At 39.4% G+C, this 20,577-nt stretch overlaps 1 protein-coding gene across 1 annotated transcript in view; it reads right to left on the reverse strand.

The window, feature by feature from the left end:
* BTBD3 (BTB domain containing 3) overlaps window positions 1–20,314 on the reverse strand; it is a 33,943-nt gene extending 13,629 nt beyond the window's left edge. The window contains exon 1 of the mRNA XM_045885396.3: window positions 20,156–20,314. The gene's annotated coding sequence lies outside the window, so the exon portion shown is untranslated. The remainder of the gene's footprint in view (window positions 1–20,155) is intronic.
* Window positions 20,315–20,577: the final 263 nt, after the last annotated feature.

Genomic DNA, 20,577 nt, shown 5'->3' on the forward strand with positions numbered 1-20,577 from the left:
ACATTCCCCACTAGGCTGAAGGGTGGATAAATAAAGGATACCAGCCCCAAATGTATTTTCACATTTCCCTCTAAAACTTTTCAACTGGCACTGTATCATTTGTTCTTACACCTCCTGAACTTTAAAGCTGTTATGAGACATGTTAATCTGCCCTAATAAAGTAAATCGGTCAAGAAGCCCATTAATCTTTTATGAAAGCACATATGTATCCCTCACTTTTTGAAAGTTCATGTTATGCACTTTGCTTTTATGAAAGACCTACATTAATACTGTTTTCACCAGCTAAAGGAAATCCAAAGAATTTTTGCTTTTTTGCTTTTTTCAAAGGAAAAGCAAAAACAGCATTCAGCCTGTTTTGCAGTGAGTAGTTAGAGGCCGCACACATCCCGAGAAAAGTGGCGCCACCGAGCTCCTTCCCCAGGAACTACACTCAGCATCAGGCTGCCATAGCTTTGCCACAGCATCTATGCTTTATCTTGATTTATTTTGTGCATCCATTAGCAAGATGTGTCCTAAAATATCAGAAAAGCCAAAAAGAGGTTATTTTTTGGGTCTGGGAACACTCAAAACTTTTTCCGAATAAAGTAATGGTAATTGCTTCTTTATGCCATTTTGGCTTACAAAAGATTTCACAGGTACACTATACTTTTGGATAGTAGGGGAAACCTGTACTTATAATTCAACATGCTGATCTTGCAGCGTGTTAGGTGATTGGCATACAATAGTGAGCAAAATTAGGAACCAACCTTAATAGGTTAGCTAGTCACAGTGGGTTTCAGATGATTTTTACAATTGTCAGAAATTTCAACCATCTTTATCTCTTTTCATTCAATTTCCAATAATAACAAGATTATCAGCAGAATTTAAGCTCACTTCAATCATCTTCTTCACCACTGGAAGGTCTGCCAGACATCCCTCTTTATTTAGCAGAATCCTGTACATTCAGTGTGGGGACCTGAATGAGGTTTGGAACTGAAAGGGACTCTAGGAATTATTTAATACAACTCTGTCCACAGATAAGGTGACTAGATGTCCAGAAGGGCTTTGTGAATGGTTAAGCAGTGGGGCAGTGTCTGGACTAGAATGCAGATTTCCAGACTGGTTGCCTAATTTTGACTGTTCCACTCATTCTAATTTCCATCCACAGTTAATTACCCCACATTTTTACAAAATGCTTTATCTTCATACTTCTGATCTACTTTAAAAGAAAAAAAATATATGCAAAACTTACAGATATGAAAACCATGAACATATATGCTCCTCACCCTGCAGGAAGAACTCTAGGACACTTTTTAGAGAGACATGGAGAGGAACTGTAACAGGAAGGAACATAGATGACTAGCAGCCATGAGGAAGCTGCTCTAAAACAGAAGAGGCTTGCCAGGTAAAATGAAAGTTGGAAAAACCAGGCACTCATGATTTATACCAACAAATCCTATGTCAACAACTAACAATGCTGGCAAGTCTTGTTTAACTTGCTCTAATTCTGAACTTCTCGTCTGGACTTGTATATGGTTTACCACAAGATACCTAAACAGTTGCAGAGCGAAGTTAACTGAGGTTTAAACAAGGTAGGGTAGACTGCGGAAATGAGTATCACTTCCAAAAATTACTGACAGACCATCACAGAGGAGAGCATTTTAATTTAACCTGATAAGTCACGATGGAATAGTGTTTTGTTTTTGCTTACTTTTCAGTACTGAACAAAAGTTACGCTTGTGATTTAGGAGGTAAAAAAGATAAGCAACAAAATGTTGGCAGTCCTTAAGATAGCAAGAGCTGCTGGAAAACAGGCTATATGCTTTCTAAATTTAGAAATAAACATGGAGTCAAGCATTGACAGCACGGTATAGTGAAAAAAAGCAAGAGCCCAAAAAAGTGACCTTCAGGTTATTTAATATCCATGAGCCTTGTTTTTTTCATCTGCCAAATGGGATAATTATACCCATTCAACCCTCTCAGGTTCACTGTGAAGGCAAGATTACATGTTTGTGAAAGCATTTTGATAAAAGTTGAAAACACTTTGCAAAGATAAGCTTTCACTATTAGTAACAATTGTACCCAAAGCAGGAAACATTTGTGATGTAATCTTCCAAAACAACAAAAACCCAAAGATTAATCTGGCACTCCCTGCCTTTATAATTTTCCAGGCTTCACAACTACTGACATTTCACCCCATCTGCAGGCTTGCTCTGGCCTCACTCACAGGCCAAGAAGGGCCTAGGTTGCTGAGGATCTTGCTGGTATTTTGCAGGCGAGGTTCAGTCATTAAGATGTGTGTTATACACTGTGATCAGGTCCCCACCTGATGTGCAAATCTGCACCTGAAACCCCTACTCTAGGCTGGCTGTCCACTTGACTTCGAACCTGTGAGAGCACCTCCCTGCAGATGCTCTGCTGTACCCACTTTCGGAGAGCCCAAAGCTGCAAGCCGTCCATCTGTGGAGCACGTAGTAATGCCTTAGACTAGCAACTCAAATTGGCTTCTCTCAACAATGACCTAGTTTTAACTGTGGCACCAAGGGTGATAACTAAGACAAGTATTTGGGCCTGGCATACCTAACTGCTGGCTGGAAGGATGAGGCTCATGGACAGTTTCACTAAGTCATTTCCTTTTCATCACACAGAGCTCCCGTTAACCTTAAATTGTACTTTAAAATGGGAAAATATGCCCAAAGGTAGAATGTGACTATTCCTTGAAGGCAGAAGCAAGGAGTCTTTTAAAAATTCTGTATGGTATTTAACATGATATTTGATGCTTATAAGCTGTGTCGGAGGCACTTGTTTGGGATACTGAACACCTCATCTAAATCCCAAGTCATTCTCTATCATATGTTAAATGAGGTGATCTTGAGAAGGAACAGTATATAAAATTTATCATGAGATACTCTAAAGATAGCTATTTAAAGGACTACTACGAATTCTTTTGTAAAGTTTAAGATACTTTGGTAAACAAGGTAATCAATTGCTAATTTTTGTATAGGTTAGATGATCTCCCTAGTAAATTTCCTCTTGTGTAAAAGTGTTGATTATTTAATCTCTTATTTTTTTCCAATTCTATAGTTTTCTAGGATTAAAAAATCTGTATGTTTGGCAGAAATACTGACTTATTTAATATGGTTTTCTTTATATTTTAATATTAGGATTATAACCAATACCCAACAAAAACTATATACATACATATGTGCCATATTTTATTTATTACTAACCTCTCCCCCATTTTAACATCTCTGAAATAAGGTTTATCTTATAATTGATGGCATCTCATGAGTACAAGTACTAGAACTTTTTCTTCCCTTTCTTCTTGGTACATAATATAATAGCATATCTTACAACTGATGGCACCTTACAGTCAGTGAAATAAGGTAAAAAATATATAATTCAACAGAAAGGTCTCTCTTCTTTAGGTTAATTATTCCCCTAACCAGGCAAGATGGCAGCTCAGAATTCTGGCTCAACTACATCAGAATAACTGAGTTTAATAGTTTGATAAACTATTTGATAAAGTATATAATCACAATTCTCAATTGAGACTGCTACCACGACAACCGATGATATGGTAGAAAGTCTAGATGGAAATTCCAAAATGAGAATCTCCATTGGTAAGTGTCCAGCATTAATACAATGCATTTCTTTCTTTTTTTTTTTTTAATACAATGCATTTCTAACATTTTCTCATGATGCACAACTAACAAGCCTATTAATTCTCTGGGTAATATTTTATACTGATATTTTATCAGTCAATCAAAGATTAACTAATAACAACACTATATACAGATTAAACCCGGAGCTAAAGGACTCCTTAGAAATTATTTTCAAACAAATAGAATCTATATTAAAATGTTAGTTTAAGAGGTAGATATATTATTACCATAATACAATGATCCCATTTATATGTATGACTTTCACCTAGGTACTTAAAAACAATTTATCCAAAGAAAAGTAAAGTCAGGCTTCAGAAAGTCTCTTCTGAGCAGGCCAGAAGGCAGACTGTACTGATCCAACAGGGGACATTAATCCTACTGGAAATGCCAGAACGGAATTAAGTTTGCTGTTGCCTTCTCCAGGTTGGTTGTTGGCTTCAGCTGACAGAAGAAAACTGTGTGCTAGTCAAAGAAAAGCATTTTTTCACAGATTTTTTTTTTACTTTAGCAGGTGCTGTTTTTTCCCGATACTTCAGGAATAACCGAAAACATTTCCACAATCAGATCATTAAGAAAAAACCCAAAGCTCTTCTTCATTAAGGGTTAATTAAACTTAACTAAAGAATTCCTTGCTCTATTGGGAAAGTCATCCTTTTCCAATAAGCACATGGAATGGACAATGCTCAAACCACCAGATACTGTATATCAATACTGGTAATTAGCGACATAAATGTCACAGACCAATCTTCCCAACATCCACAACTCTTAGTTAAAAAAGCTCTACAAGATTAAAAAAATAATAATAATAAGATAACCAAATATAAGTCATCTAAATATGTTGTGCCCTTCGTCACTATAGAGTGCTTAGAAATGAATATTGCTTTCCTATCAATGCACCAACTACCTCCTGAAACACTTGAAGTAATGATATGCATTATCTTAGATTTAAAATTTTTATCACTGTAAAGTGAACAGGATAGGTTTGGTAAAGGCAAGGCTGGGGAAGGTGGGAGGGGCTTTTATTTATTTTAACAAAATCACATAGAAAAAAAAACAGTTACCAATTGTACGATTTGGTCATCATAATAAACACATCCACAAGGGCTCAAATAATGAAATGCCTTCTTTCACTTTTACAATGTATGTGACTAGAATAAAATAGTTATATTAAACAAACAGTACAAGATCTAAAAATAAGAAATCTGCTCCACTGAGAGAAATTGTGTTATGGGAAAATACAAATTCATGTGAAATTATACAAGGCATCTGCACACCCAATTTCTAACCTATCTTTTCTGGAGTAGAGACTACCAAATGAAAATGACAAAGGCACATGTATTTCTAAACTAAGTCACAAAATGTTTCCTAACAAAAAATGCAAGTAGAATCAGAAGCCTGTGTGACAGAGGATTATTACAGAAACCAACTTCTGGCAAAAACTCAAAGTAAAATCTGTTCTAAATCCAAATTTAAAAAATTAGGTTTTATGCTACTTTTAATTAACTTTAAAGTATACAATTCCCCATGACTGTTGTGAAGGACACAATATAAAGGCACACTGTCTTATAAAGGCTGGCAAAACCTTAACTATATCAACACCAAGTAACATTCAAAGACGGCTTCCATTTGCTGCAGAAAATAATTATTTAGCACTGATGAAGTACTCCCTTGTTGTTTCCATCCCTCATGCTGTTGTCATCGGTATAAAAGTTGAGAAGGTTCTGTTACTTAGTTTCACTGCATGTGCCAGAACTAAGAAAATAAGGTATTTCAAACAAAAATTCAATTCTAATATATATTCAGCAAGCATTTCTCTTTTTAATTAAGAGCTACTATATAAGTAGGTCAGTACTCGAACTGCCCAGAGGTATAGAATAAAATAATTTAATTGCTCATAAAATAATGCTCAAATGAGTCTCACTTATAAAGTCAAAAGTATTCATAAGAAAGTTTTTAAATTCGGGTTTCCCTACTCTGCATCACAAAACAACATGCAGACAGTATTTACATGTGTATCTTAACTGTAAAGAGCAGATTAAAGATTAATGAACATTCAAATCCAAATATATCCTCAACGTGTGGCAATTCAACTGTTACTTTTTTTTTTTTTTTAAATTGCAGAACACCATTTCACCACAGTTCAGAGCTACATGGACCCATACAAGGTCTATGGTAATGATGATGACGAACCAGACAAAGGAAAAGCAGACAGTCTCTGAAGATGGTGATCAAAATTTACAGGAGTTAGATCTCTGCATAAGCATTTTACTAGACAGCTATAGGGATGCCATGATCCACTAAGAGTTCAGTAAAGGAGACTTGATGTCAGTATTTAAGGTAACACTCTCTCATAAAATTTAAAATAAAGCACCGATAAGGAAACAAAAAGGAATATTTATTAGGTGGTGTGTGGCCAAGTTTTAACCAACTACTCTGTGCTGCTCTTCCTAATGAGGTACCATGTGAAACAAGGATGGGTCAGTCTCTCCTGCTCCACCAGTATGTCAGGACTGCAAACCAAGGGTCTATCCAGGGAGAAATGAAGAAATTCTGTCTCACCTTTCTCAGAGAGAGGAGTCACATGGTTTGCAATGCATTCTGAATTGCCATGACCTGGCTGTGACCTCTCTATCTTGTCCTCTTCATGTGCTCACCTAGCAAACAAGACTATTCCCATACTGCAAATGAACCTGTTGCCTCTTGCCATCCTCACTGCTCTTTATTACCTACAAATCTACCTACCAGAAGCCTATCCATCCTTCATAATGCAGACCAAAGACACCTTAACAAGGAAGATTTCCTGTGCTTAGGGACTCTCCATGCAGCACCTTCTCACATTTCCTCCTGCCTTACGTGGTCTGATGAGACTGAGTTCTCTGAGGGCTGCATCTTCACATCTCCCAGTAAGAGCTAACAGCACCACACCCACACCTGGCTTTCAATCCTTGTGTAACAGGAAGGATCGAGTCCAACACGTCCAAGTCCATCTAGAACCCTAGAGTGCATTTATGGAGTGCAACTGTTCCTGGGTTTAAAATGGTCTGAAACTGAGGTCTATGATGTTTCTAGCTGCCTGAGCTGCAGGTTTATGTGAGGTACAGTGGTAAAGAACCTACACATCTATTAAATGTGTCCCGAGGCTCTCCTGAACATGTCTAAGCACAAATGTGGTTTTGTAATATTGCATTCATCTTGCAGCTAGGCCAACTGACAATGCTAAAGCTCCACTTAAAACAAGTCCCCACATGTGTTTAAAGCAAGGCTTTGCTTCACCAGAAGTCTAAAACTTACTATAGTACAGACATTCACATATTCGAAGTGTGGGTTAACCACAAGCAAGACCCAGTTACTAGGACAAAGCTGCCTTTATCAACTAGTCTCAATTCATGGTCTGGCATATTTATTATAGCACCAGCAGAGAATTTTAGTGATTTAATGAACTGGAAAGGATAATAAATTCTCAGCAATTCACATGAAAGTAAGAAAGCAGTCATATGAATAATCTAAAAAAATAGATAATTAAAGAGACTTTTGCTTTGAAATGCGTTTTGTCTGTACTTAACACTGAAAGGATAAATTTCCACTACATTAGACACACCCAATCTTCAAACAAAGTAATAAAACAGGCTTGTGTGTACAGGGCACAGTATATGAACAGTCTGGAAACTCACGCCTACATGGCAAACAAACCACAGTGCCAGGGATGGGCAATGTCACTACAGAGCATGACCTCAAGTGGAAAAGTGCACTTTTCACATGTGTCCATTTCCATGTCATCCTTTACTAAGAACCAAAAAAGTGTTTGATTTTTTCCCAAAAATAAAGAATTCTCAACTTCTGTCTCTATATTCTCTTACAACATTGGAGTAAGAATAAATGAAGATGGTAATATCAATAGTGCAACAGCTGAATATCTTCTCCATGGCTTGCAAAGTCTCTTGCACGTTAATAAAGGAAACTTTTACCACCAGCAATGATTTTAAAAATCATCAGTAGGGTTGATAATGTTAACAAACTTATAAAGCAATGGTTTGAACTGTGTGCTCGCAAAAGAATAGTAACTTGGATTTCCAAATAAAATGGCTATAAAAATGTATTTTTTTGGAAGGTGGGATAAGGCAAATACACTGTTTTGTGTCTGTTGTTGAAAGTATACATGACTTTAAGGTATGAAGCATTCTAAGCAGTTTTGAAATGCACCAGTTAAAAAGTAACTGAAGTAGGTAGAAGTGACTGCAGCCTTCAGAAACCTCCTAGTAACAACTGGTAGTGGTGATGCATAACCAAAGCCCTCATGAGAGGAGCCATCTCCTCAAATAGAAAAGGGAGGGTTCGCTCCAGAAGCTCCAAAAGAACCGGTCCATAGCCTGGCTCTGTGACTCTTTTCACTATTGATGCTGCTGGTTCCCAAGCCACCTGAAGTGAAGATCACTCCAGTGGATCCTCAACAGCCGAAGGGAACACGCACTGAAGGACCAGTCAAATGGCCTTTCTTTCCCCATTCCTCCCCGCCCACACCTGGGGAATGGGAGGATTTAGGAACAGTGGTAAAAGAGCTCCCATGAATGCAGATTAGCTACTGTGCCTTCCTTTGCCATAATCAATGTACTGTTTCTTGGGGGAATCTCTGGGAGATGCAGCAGTAAAAACTGTTGATTTCATTAAACCCTGACCCTTGACTACATGTCTTTTTAATATTCTGTGATGAAATGGGAAGTACCCCTAAAGAATTTCTAGTGAAACAGAGACAGAATGGTTGCCTTGAGAAAAAAATACTCATGCAATTGTGTTAGAGCTGAACGAGCCACTTTTTTCATGGAATACCACTGTACTTGACAAAATTTGCCAAATATGCTTTATAACACTTAAATAGCTGACATATCTACTCCAAATGAATGAAGTGTCACTTCAAACAAAACAAAAAACAAAAGTATTACCAATGATAAAATTCAAACGTTCAAGCAAAAATTAAAATTTCAGAAATCTTGATTATACCACCATGAGTTTGAGTTTGATAGCTCCCAACACTTTAAAGACTGTTTCTGATGAGATTGGTGATGATATTAAATGAATGTAATTTTAAAATACTATATAATGAAACATTACATTTGAAAGATTTGCGTAACTCACTTAACTAATGTTTTCTAGTAACAATGCAATTACATTACAAAATCACGCACAGGGGAAAAAATAGTCCCTTTGAAGTACAAGACAGACCAATGGAGTTCAGTGTAACAGGAGTACAAGTTCACTGATGGTTTTAGATTTCACATGGCAATTAACCTTTAAAAAAACTACCATTCAAATTTTGACAAGGTATCAAAGAATATTCACAATAATCTGAAAAGGCTATTAAAATCTCCTTCCTTTCCCAGCGACCTATCTGGGAGAAGAGATTTTTGTCATATGATTCGACCCAAAACATACATACATACATATGTTCATTCATTTATTTATTTTTTAAAGATTTATTTGTCAGAGAGAGAGAGCGCACAAGCCAGGGTAAAAACAGGCTCCCCGCTGAGCAAAGAGCCCAATGTGGGACTCGATCCCAGGACCCTGGGATCATGACCTGAGCTGAAGGCAGATGCTTAACCGACTGAGACACCCAGGCGCCCCATATTTATTTATTTTTAAACACAGAAGTAAATACATAAAATTTTTCTTTGCTTTCATTTCTACTCCAATAAATAACAAGAGATATAACCCCTATATACAAAATTTCTCTGGGTTTCTCTAAATAAGAGTATAAGAATCCTGAGACCAAAAAGTATGAGAACCATTGGCACCCGCCTAGCATCATAAGGAGTTCGGATTTTATTGTAACATGATTGGTGGTCAGCCCTTAGAGGTTTTTAACAAAGGTTCTTTTAACATAGCAGCCTTTTGGTTTTATTCTTCTAGAAAACAATAATTCTCAGAGCATAATTCTCAACTACTCATTCCAAAATTTTTTTTTTTTGCACATTAGGTAGATAGAATAAAGAACACAAGAGAAACAAAGCAATATCTGCCACAAAAATTAACAGCAAAAAACTAATATTCTACTTGTTCTATGACCCTGTTTGGCATCCTATTAGTTTTGCCCCAACCTCACAAAATTCACAGAGCATGAGGTAAAGATTTATCAATCAATACCTTCTTGGAAGACTTTAAATAAGAGAAAAATTTAAATGGATTTTTGAGTAGACAACTGTCCTTAGAAGCTTCACATAAATTTTAGCAGTAAGAAAGATGCAGATGTGTCTCCCTGATAATCTTTCTCCTATACCACATTTCCTTAGGAGAATTAGAAGTAGCAGCCTCTGCTGTCCCCCGCAAGGTAAGCATGGCTGCCAACGTGAAGAGAATTTCTCTGTTCACGTTCTCCCTTCATTTAAAGACAGACACATTTGGTTAAAACCTGCCTCTCTCACACTAATTTAATACCCATGTATTATGTATATATAGTACGGTATTTGGTTTTATAGAATACCAAAATCTTTGTAACACATTAAGTAGTAGGAAATAGTTTGTTGGAAATAAAGTTCAGGTTAGGAGTTTGCTGAAGTCCAAAGGAAATACTCATCTACCAGCAGTAATTTTTCATTTAAAAATAGCCTTTACTGGGGCACCTGGCTGGCTCAGTTGGTGGAGCATGCAACTCCTGATGTCAGGGTTGTGAGTTTGAGCCCTTACATTGGGTGTGGAGATTACTTAAAAATAAAATCTTAAAAAAAAAAAAAAAAAAAGCCTTTTACTAAAGACCTGGTGTTCAAACACTTTCTTAGCTTCACTCATAAAAGGATTTTAGGGGTCGTGTATGTTGGTAGAACTTTAATCCTCATAACTACTTTATACCCAATAATTATATATTACAGAAAGACAGTAAAATCAAAATACAGGTTGTCCCAAACCTGCGCATCTGATTTTCCTATAACTCAAGCCAGACACCATTATATACTGACATCCCCAACCAACACCCACTTCGTAGAGTATATCACTGCCTCGTGATGATTTTGAGTACTTGTCAGCAGCTGTATGCTAGCAAGAGTTCAGGATCAAATTTGGCAATTTTAAGGAGACTTTCACGACACTGACAGAGAAAGTAGATAATAAAGTAACCCAGAATTTCAGGTAAGCATGGGCTGACCCTGGAGGTCCCACAGAAATACTGTTGAGTAGTATTAAATTAACTAGAAAATCCACTAATTCACAAAAGAAAATTCTACAACATTTACTGAAAGGTGTGCTGAAACCACCTCGGGGAGGGGTGGGAGTCTGCTGAGAGAATGACCAGCAGGGACCAGAAGTGACTGCACCGCACACTTACCTACACTGACCGCCCACTCTCCAACAAACGGTGCCAGCTTCTAGCACTTACTTATCGTATCTCCAAAGGCCCCAGGAAAGGGAGAGACAAGAAACCATGGGAAGGGAGGGGGCGCTCTGGGATGCACCCTTGCCAGAATGGGTGTCCGACATGGGGTGAGAGAGGACGGGGCCTGAGGGACGGGCTATACAAGAGAAAGCAACAGCTAGCAACAGCTGTTTGGAGCCTGAACTTACATCTTGAACAGGAAATGCTTCTGGGTAGCTTCCCACCATTTTTAATGGCGACAATGATATTACTTTGGGAAGAGACGCCTGCTCTAACACTAATTAAAAATTTTGCCATTTTCTCAACTTTCTAGGAATGTATATCATTCTCCAATAAGCCCCCCAGTAACACATCTAAATGTAGTTTGACTACTACACTTGACTTTTTACTACATTTTTCATGAACAGAGATATGAAAATAGGTGGGACCTTGGTAATCCCTTGTCTGTCCAGAGACCTAAAGTATAATAATGCCTGAAGGCCAAAATTAGTGCCTCACTATAGTGTAGGTATGTTTGCTGGTGCTGGGTAGGCAAGATCACCACTTCCAAAAACACTGGATGAATATAAAATGAGGTGGCAATAAAAAAAAAAAAATCTTTACAAAGAAAAATACTACATATGTCCCCAAACCAAGTGTAGAGCTATAGAAACAAGGTATATTTTCCAACTGGGCTATCAATTAATAAATAGCCTAAACTAAGGGTTATTTTGTGATTTAGCAGCAGAAAGACAAGTCAATGTTTTCCATTCAGACTTGGCCAATTAGACTGTGTGGGGTTCAAAATAAAATAAATTATAACAGTGGTATTTGCAAAAGAATGAATCTTCACAATAACAAAACTCAGATATAATGCTAACCTGAGTTTCAAAGGCAAAGCAAATTTATCAGGCAGGTGCATTCAGAACAGTGATGCTTCAGAAATTCTCCTTCTGATATGTACGGTTATCACATCTAAAATATTTACACCCTCTAACTGTATATGGGGATCACTCTTGCTCATATACTACTACAGAAAAATTCAGGAGGTAAAAAATAAGGAACTAGACATGCTTAGAGGAAAGGAAAGTAGAAACTCAAGAAAAATTTCACAGATTTTGTGTTTAGGTAACAGCTATTGGGTTTATGCATTTCTAGAATTACATACATTTTGGTTTATTGTCTATTCTTCTGTTGCTTGTATGATCTCTAACAAATCACCCTTTTCTTGCACAAGGCATCACTTATTTGCACAGCAACTACAACCGGACAAACCATACAAATAGCTCTTACTCTACCAAAAGAGAAGGGAAGGGAATCTGATGTTTTTGAGATACTCTGGATTTGAAGGACACAAGAGGAGACTCTAGAAACACTGTAAGCAAAACTCTAAAATGACTGCTGTAATGACTGCTGTAGGAATGACTGCAGCAGACTGCAGTCTGGGAAGCTGAAGGTAAAGGACTGAGATGCTTGGATTTTGTGGATTTTGTACCATGTTCAATTATGTGCTTCTCTCTGTGGCTCTGAGTGGTTTCTAAATCACTTTATAAAAGAACTTATTTCAACCTCAGAGGAAAAAAGTTTAAAGGGGACATAAGAGATGGAGAGATATCCTTAACAGCAAGAAAGCACAAAAGGAGAAAACAAATGGTTACATTCCACTTTAAGGGAGTGGTTAAAAAACAAATATAGTAACAGTGTATCACTGATATTTACCAGGGAGCTCAGACATGTATTTTGAAAAGTTCCCAAAGTAAGGCCACTGTCCCCCCTTGGTTAAAAGCTGAAATCCAGAGAGCAGGTTCTAGAACATAATTCACATCATTCAAATGTGAATCAAGGCAGTTGGCTAGGCTTTTCTTTTTCTTTTTTTCTTTTTTTTTTAGGCTTTTCTGACAGTTAAGCAACTTGTCCCTACACAACGGCACAATTCAGCACTTTACAGTCTCTGACTTAATCCTCATAACCAGTCTATGTATTATATCCACTGTAAATCGTACATGTTCTGGAACTTCTCCCTTGATGGTGGGATGTTAAATCATTAATGTTGGACCCACTGATGCCAAGGTCTATGCTACTTTGTAAGAAATTCAATGAAAAAGAACAACAACAACAAAAAACAACAGAGAGAAGGCGGACTGCATTCATTCATTAAAAAAATATTTACTGAACACCTTCTAAGTGCCAGACACATGGGACACATTAATGAACAGGCATAAAACATCTGCCCACACAGAACTTACAGCCTAGCAGGAGACAATTCACCATCAATCAATTAACCAATCAGTCAGGTAGTACTTTAGAAGGTAATAGATGCTACAGAAAAAGAAAATGCAGAGCTCTGCAAGAAGGATACAGAGTTTAACCTGCAGTTACAAATAGAGCAGACCTCCCTGACAAGGTAGGTATTTTAGTGAAGTCTGGAAGGAGGTGAGGAAACTGGCCATGAATACACCTAGGGAGAAAATATTACAGGCAGAGGGAAAACCCAACACAAAGACCTGAAAGTGGGAATGTGCCTAATGTATTTCTGGATCAACAAGGAGATAAAGATGATTGGAATGGAGGGCAGGAGAGGGAGAGAAGTGGGGAAAGGGCAGTTAGCGTAGGCAGATTTGTATTGGGCTTTGTGAATCACCATGAGGAATCGGACTTTTCTTCTAAGTAAGATGGAAAGCCATGGGACAGTTTTAATGTAACCTGACTTCTGTTTTAAAAAGATCACTCTGGTTGTTATGCTGGTAACATATTAAAAGGAAGCCAAGGAAGGAGAAAGGAGGGGCCACTGTAATAATCTAATCAAGAGGTGCTGGAAACTTGGGACAAAGGTGTGAGGAGTAGACAGAGGTGGGGAAAGGGGCTGAGCTCCTGGATTTATGTGGATAACAGGATTCTGGGATACATTTTGAAGGTACAGGAGCAGGATTTGCTGATAGCCTTGATGTGGAGAGAAAAGAGTAAGGATGATTCCAAAGGTTTAGCTTGAAAAACCTGAGAAATGGACCTACCACCCACCAAAATGTGCAGGCTGCAGGGAGAGCAGGTTTGTAGAGAAAAATAAAAAATTAAAATTGAGGTATCTTTTACATATTCAAGTTCAGAAGTCAAAAAAGTAGTTGACATGTGCTTCAGAAGTTTCAGAGCACCACCCCAGCTGGAAATCTACATTTGGGAGTCTTATGCAGCTACATGGTATTTTATTAAAATCTTGTAACTGTTTGTGACAAGAGTCCTACAGGAACTGAGCCCTGAAGCATTCCAAATTAATAGGTTGGTGAGAAAAAAACCAGTGCAAATTTTAAAAAATGACTGAAAAAGTGAAACCAGTGGTCTAGTAGCATAGGAGGAAAAGCAGCAGCATGTGGTGTCCTAGAAATCAAGTGACATATGTCAAAAAAGGGAATGACCAATTATATCAATGCTGCCAATAGGTAAAGATGAGAAATGACTTGGATTTAGCACTTGGAATATCTTCTTTAGAAAAAGTCCTAGTGACTGTAGCCCACCTCACCCCAGAACACAATTATGGATCGAATTGGAGGTTATCATTCAATTTGCATATGAATTGAATGTTTTTCCAAAGAATTATCCAAAAGGAAGGATTTACTCCAATTTAACAGTTGGGACTCAAATCAGTTGATCTGTTAAGAAATACTGTTAAGAAAATGATAAACTATAAATGGTAACAGTAATTTGTTAATATTCAATTCCTATCCCTTAACAAAACAAAACAACCTCTAGGTAAATTGGAAACAAAATATAGATTTTGTCCTAATGAGGAATTATGACAAACCAAAAGCCAATATCGCACTGTTTTTCCTAGTAAAATAAAGAACACAAGTTTGCACATTACCACCATTTACTATATGATAATGTTCCAGAATCATTTTATAATGTTCTAGAATGTTAACATTAGTGCAGCATGCCATAAAACCAAAATAAAAGGTGTAATTATTAGGAAGAGGTAGAAATAAGTGTCATTATCTGGCAACTGATTATATAACTAGGAAACCCAAGAGAATAAACTGCTCTTAGAGTAAAAGCTCTTAGAGTAAAAGCCAGCTATAAAATAAATATACAAAAATCAAGGACTGTCTTATACTAGCAGTAGCCAATTTGAAGAATCCATCACAAGAGCAACAAAAACATGAAGAAGAAAGAAGAGAAGAAAAGAAAGAAGAAGGAAGAAGAAGGAAGGAGGAAGAAGGAAGAAGGAGGAAGAAGGAAGAAGGAGGAAGAAGGAAGAAGGAGGAAGAAGGAAGAAGGAAGAAGAAGAACTACTCTAACAAGATATATCAGGATGTAAATGAAACAAAACAAAACAAACAAAACCTCTTCTAGGAGAGCAAAAGGTCTGGATAACCTTTCATGTTCCTTAAGACAGACAGTGACTACATGTAGATAACAGTCTTTGCCAAAGAACAAGAATGCACATAACTAGTGCAAAACTGCAACAAAATCAGGAAAGGGGAAAGCAGATAGACAAGTAGCAACTTAGTCCACCTAAAAGAGTGAAATGCTACACCTTGAGTGAGGAAGATTGAGAAATACTCCAGTTTACTTACAAACTGGAGAGAGGATGGCAGGCTAAAATAAGGTAAGTAAAGGCTGTTTACGAAGCCCTACATCCCAGGACGCCCTTCCAACTTGCTGCAAAGGTCTGGCCTACAGCCCCAAAGCTCAGCAAGACTGGAGACTGATTCGTAAGAGAGTAGATAAAACAGTTAAGTCTCTGGGCTGTGAGAGCACAGGAACCTTCCCCAAAGTGATTCTATACAAAGAGGATGCTGAGACTCCTGCCAGATGCCTCCGGGAACACTGGCAGCTAGATCCTTTCCACAGCTCAGGATGCTTGAAGACCACACTCTCTGACCAGCCCAAGAGGACGGACTCTACAAAAGGCCCTAGTGAACAACTCGGAAGAAACTGTAAACAGCCAAAAGGCTGCCACTGGGGAGGGGAAACTCAGGGGAATGGGAGTGGTAGGGGAAAAGGGGGCAAGGGACCATTTATTTTACAATAAACCTTTTAGTCCTCTTCAACTTAAACTATGTGCATATATTAGTTTAAAGATAGTAAGATAATCTTTACCTGAAAGGACAGATGAATGTAATTCTGATTTTCTAAGGAATATCGTGACTTGCTCTACCAGGTATTTCTACATATTCTAAATCTACAATTTAAAACACTTGGCATTAAGTTTAGAGATCAACACACAGATGAATAAGACCTAAAACAGAAGCAAACCCACAGCTAGTCAAGATCTTAACATGTAATAAAGGGAAGACCACAACCAATGAGGAAAGGATGGACTATTTAACAAATGGTATTGGTAGAACTGACTAGCTGGTGAGGAGATGGTATAAGACAATTCATATCCATAAATTAATACAGAATTTAATGTAAAAATCTAATATATTTCCAAAACTTGTTACATTTACCTCTACACTTTTCAAACAAATGTTTACAAGGAAAAATCATAAAGGACAAGATAGAGCTTGACTGCATAAAACTATTTTGCTCTTTGGAAAACACCGTAAGTTAAAAGACAAATAATGAGCTGTGGGGGAAAAAAAATCACTGCAAATATGATAAAAACATAATACTCTTTATATGAAAGAGGTATTTAAAATCATTTTTTAAAAATCATCAATTAAGAGAAAAGGGGGCAAAGTACCTAAACAAACACCTTTCATAAGGTAAAACAAGAAGCAAATCACTAATTTCACTAGTTACCAAAGAATATAACTTTTAACAAGATTACATTTTTATAGAAAATTAGGAAAGATTAAACACGAATGCTGACAGAGTGGGGAAACCATTAGGTGCATAAGGGAATCAATGTGTCTTGGCATACGCAGTTTGGCAATGGGCCTCAAGAGTCATAAAGAGTTCACCTCTGCCCCAGGGATTCTGCTATAAATCTAGCCCAAGCAAGTCTAAGATACCAAGACTTTTAGGCATAGGTATTTATCTCAGCTCTGCCTGTGAGTCTGCTCTTACTCTGTGAGCCTACCTCCTTTGCCAGATTCTGTTGAAGGCCTTCATCTATTTGGTTCATTCCATCTCTCCAAACTCTATGTTGCAGGCACCCTTATTACTCTGATTCCACGGATAAAGAAATGCAATCAAAGAATTGGGTAATTAATAAAGGCCACTTAGATCTGAAGTGGCCAAGGTAGGATTTGCAACCAGCATTTAATACTAATTTTTCAACCACTAAAAAATGGAAATATGTCAGACAACAGAAAACTACTTAAATAAACTTTGACATACCCATCATTAAAAATCTTACATTCGAAGATTTGAAGGCATGGAAAATGTGTACGGTAAATTAGGTAGAAGGGCAGTATATGAAACTGCAGATGAAATTAAAATTGCCAATTTTAAAATATTCAGACAAAATAACAAGGGACAAGTGGAAGCATACCATCTCATGAACAGTTGCTTATTTCTGATGATGTGACTGTGATTTTAATTTTAATTTTGGGGGGGGTAATTCCCTAAATGTCCACAACAGGGACAATTTTTTATTTTAAAATGTTTAGAAGCCATAGAAACAACAGATCCGCTCAAATGTAGGGGCTTTGAAGACCTCTATTTTGAAACGTGATGAAAAAGGGAAAGACTAGGTGAGAGGTTACTGTATCAGCGGCAGAGCATTACTGTTGAACTACAAGGTACGTCAAATGAAAGGGATTTCCATCATTATTTTCTCAGAGTAAAATGGGGGAAAAAATCACCCTTTCAGAATTTGCTTGACAGTCCAGTTAATGGATATTTAATTAGCACATAAGACAGGAGATAGTTGCAAGAGAAAACCGCTTCAACTCCCAATGCATGCTCAGAATCACTGGCCTACTAAAAACATTTTGGAATTGATGAATTGAATCTGATTTACATAGTAATGTTTGAAAGGTTTCAAAAAGCAAAAAGCCTAAGACATGTAAATGACGTATTTCTCTACTACTTTGTTCAGTTTGCAAGGCAAACTGGAATTAGATGGCTGTAGAATACCTGTTTTGAGCATAACAGAGTGAAAATTTTCAAAAATTGTCTTTGGATGTGTGTATGTTGGGGAAGGGAAGGAGTGGGCGAATTTGTAGACAAACTATGTCTTTCCTTTGTTAAAGTATAATACTACAAGTGGTTTGACTTTTTGTAAAGAATCAAGGTAAAGCACTTTCTAGGAACAAAAGTTAAAGGCTGATAATGGTTTTTTCTTTTGGGGGGGGGGGCACAAATTACCAGAAGATTTTTGCATGGTTGTAGGATTATATTTCACTTTTTAAATTTCTGAAATATAAGAGGTATTAGGACCTTGGAGAAATGATATATACAATTCTTAGGCTTCTGTGTCCCCAAAGGAAAACTACTTAAAAAAACATCGTTTCCACCACATTTTGGAACTTTATTAAACAAGTTCTCCGTGCAAAGACTGGGAAGAATGAATATTCCTCATAGCTGCGAGCAGTAGCACCCCATACAACATTAATAATTATGTAATTACTTCGAAAACCTGGAACTGTATGAGCTCACCCTTACCTGAGCTGAGGCCAAGAACCGAAAAGGGTGATTCAAATTATTCGGAAAAGAAAGAGTCCTATTCTGAAACCCAAAGGTAGGAGGACCCGCCCACTTCCCCTGGAGGACTCGTTGCTATAGGAACCCGCAGTAACCCTTCAGAGCCAGCACAGTCTGGGGGAGGGAGATTCTCCCAGAGGTTGGGGGATGGTTAAAAGAAGGGAAGGCGGAGAGGGTAAAGAAAGGGGGGGGTTGAGAGGTTAAAAGACAATGAAACTCCTTGGCTGTGGCAGGGGTCAGAGAAAGAGGGCTGAGTAACCCCAAAGGAAACTCAGAACATCAGTGAAAACAATGACCTGGACGCTAGAGTCACATTATAGTTAGGTTGAAGTTTGAACCATTAGACACTTCCCTCCCGGGTGGGAAACAAACTACCCTTTGTCAGTTCCTGTCTATGGAAAATGAAGCCAGACTTTTATCCCAATTACAAACTGAATGTTATTTCGTAAAATTGAAATCTTGACTTTCTTTTATTAAATCAGCGGTTCCCAAACTTTGCTGCAAATTGGAAACGCCTAGGGATCTTTAAAATATACATTGTTTTAATTGGTCTGGGGTGCTGTTTAAGCTTAGAGTTTTAAAACTCTCCAGGGGTTCTCTTCTGCGGCCAATTTTGGGTACTACTGTAGTCCGTGATTTGGCGAAGTGGTAAAGTGTTAAAAAAGAAAAAGAAAAGAAGGCACAATTATCTCCCTTTGTCTTTTTAAGGCTAGTAATAGAATTAGCTGGCTTTCTCCAAGCACACACAGGACAATAGGTTTCTTGACAAATCGGAATCCCCAGCATGCTGTAACAGTACTTTCTTTGAGATAAAAAGACTAGGCAGTATAACCTTTTTCTTCCCAAGATAGCAAACGTCCTTCCTACCCAAACACCAAACTTATACCCCTATTTTAAGAGCGAATGCGCCCCGAATGCCTCTCAGAACTTAGAAGGACGAGCTCCAAGACCAGAGGGAAATAGAACCCCGGTAGACCCACCATCACTCGACGGGGTTGTGAAGCGACCAGGACTGGGAAAGGCCGGGGTGTAGGTTCCCGGAGCCCCCAATACGGGCCCCGTGGGCAGCGCCTCAATAAAGTTACTCAGGGAAGTTTGCTCCCGTTTCCAACCATGCGCCTCCTTGGCCCAGGGGCGCGGCCCCCGCCACCTGCTCGGCGCCAACGCTCCCCGGCCGCGCCCCCTCCCTGGACCTCCGCCACCTCCTCTAGTCGCGCACTCTGCGGGCAGCCGTGTGGCCGGCTAGACCCCGGGTGGGCTCGCTTCGCCCCTCCCCGGCACCCCTGAGCTGCAGCTGGCCCTGCCCCTCGGGCCACGGCGCCGGGACCCCCGCGCGCTGGCCCGGCACCGTCCCGCCTGGAACCCCTCGGGAAGCCCGCCGGTGCAGCCAGGCGTCTCTCCAGCCAAGGCGGGGGATCCGGGCGCCCCCGCATCCCCCGGCCGGCTCGCCTGCCGGCGGCCCCCTCCCCGCCCAGCAGCGCTCGGCACCTTCGGCCCGGGGTCGGGAGCGCGCCCCTGGCCGGGCGGTCCGGTGCTGCGCACGCGCGGAGGCGCCCGCCAGCTCGCCCACGGCGCCCTCACTCACCGTCCGCGCTCTTCGTCACCTCCGGCGTAGCCGCCGCCTGCGTTGCTCGCCGCTGGACGCCCCGGCCCGGTGCCCACTCTTCAGGCCCCGGCCCGGGCACTCGGGGATCCGGCGCCCGGCGGGCTTGGCGGGCACCCGCACGCAGGGCACGCTCCGCGGGACAGGGCGCGCGCTCCCGGGCGCCGGGAGGGGGCGGGACCAAGCAGGCCGCGCGCCCGGAGGCAGCCTTGGATAAGGGGCATGCGCATTGCCTGTCCCTTCCTAGGGTCCGGTTGCGGAGAGGGCGGTGACCTTGGACCAGTGAGTGAATGGGAGCAAAGTGGAAGAGGGCTAGGATTCCTCTTCCCTGAGAGGCAAGTTCACCCTTGTCCCACAAACTGCAGGTTTTTTTCTCTGGTTCCTTCAACTCATGTGTTCAACAT

This window comes from Mirounga angustirostris, unplaced genomic scaffold, assembly GCF_029215605.1.
Source record: "Mirounga angustirostris isolate CCGP_5_RB_7025 unplaced genomic scaffold, mMirAng1.0.hap1 SCAF_10, whole genome shotgun sequence".
In the NCBI taxonomy this organism is placed as follows: domain Eukaryota; kingdom Metazoa; phylum Chordata; class Mammalia; order Carnivora; family Phocidae; genus Mirounga; species Mirounga angustirostris.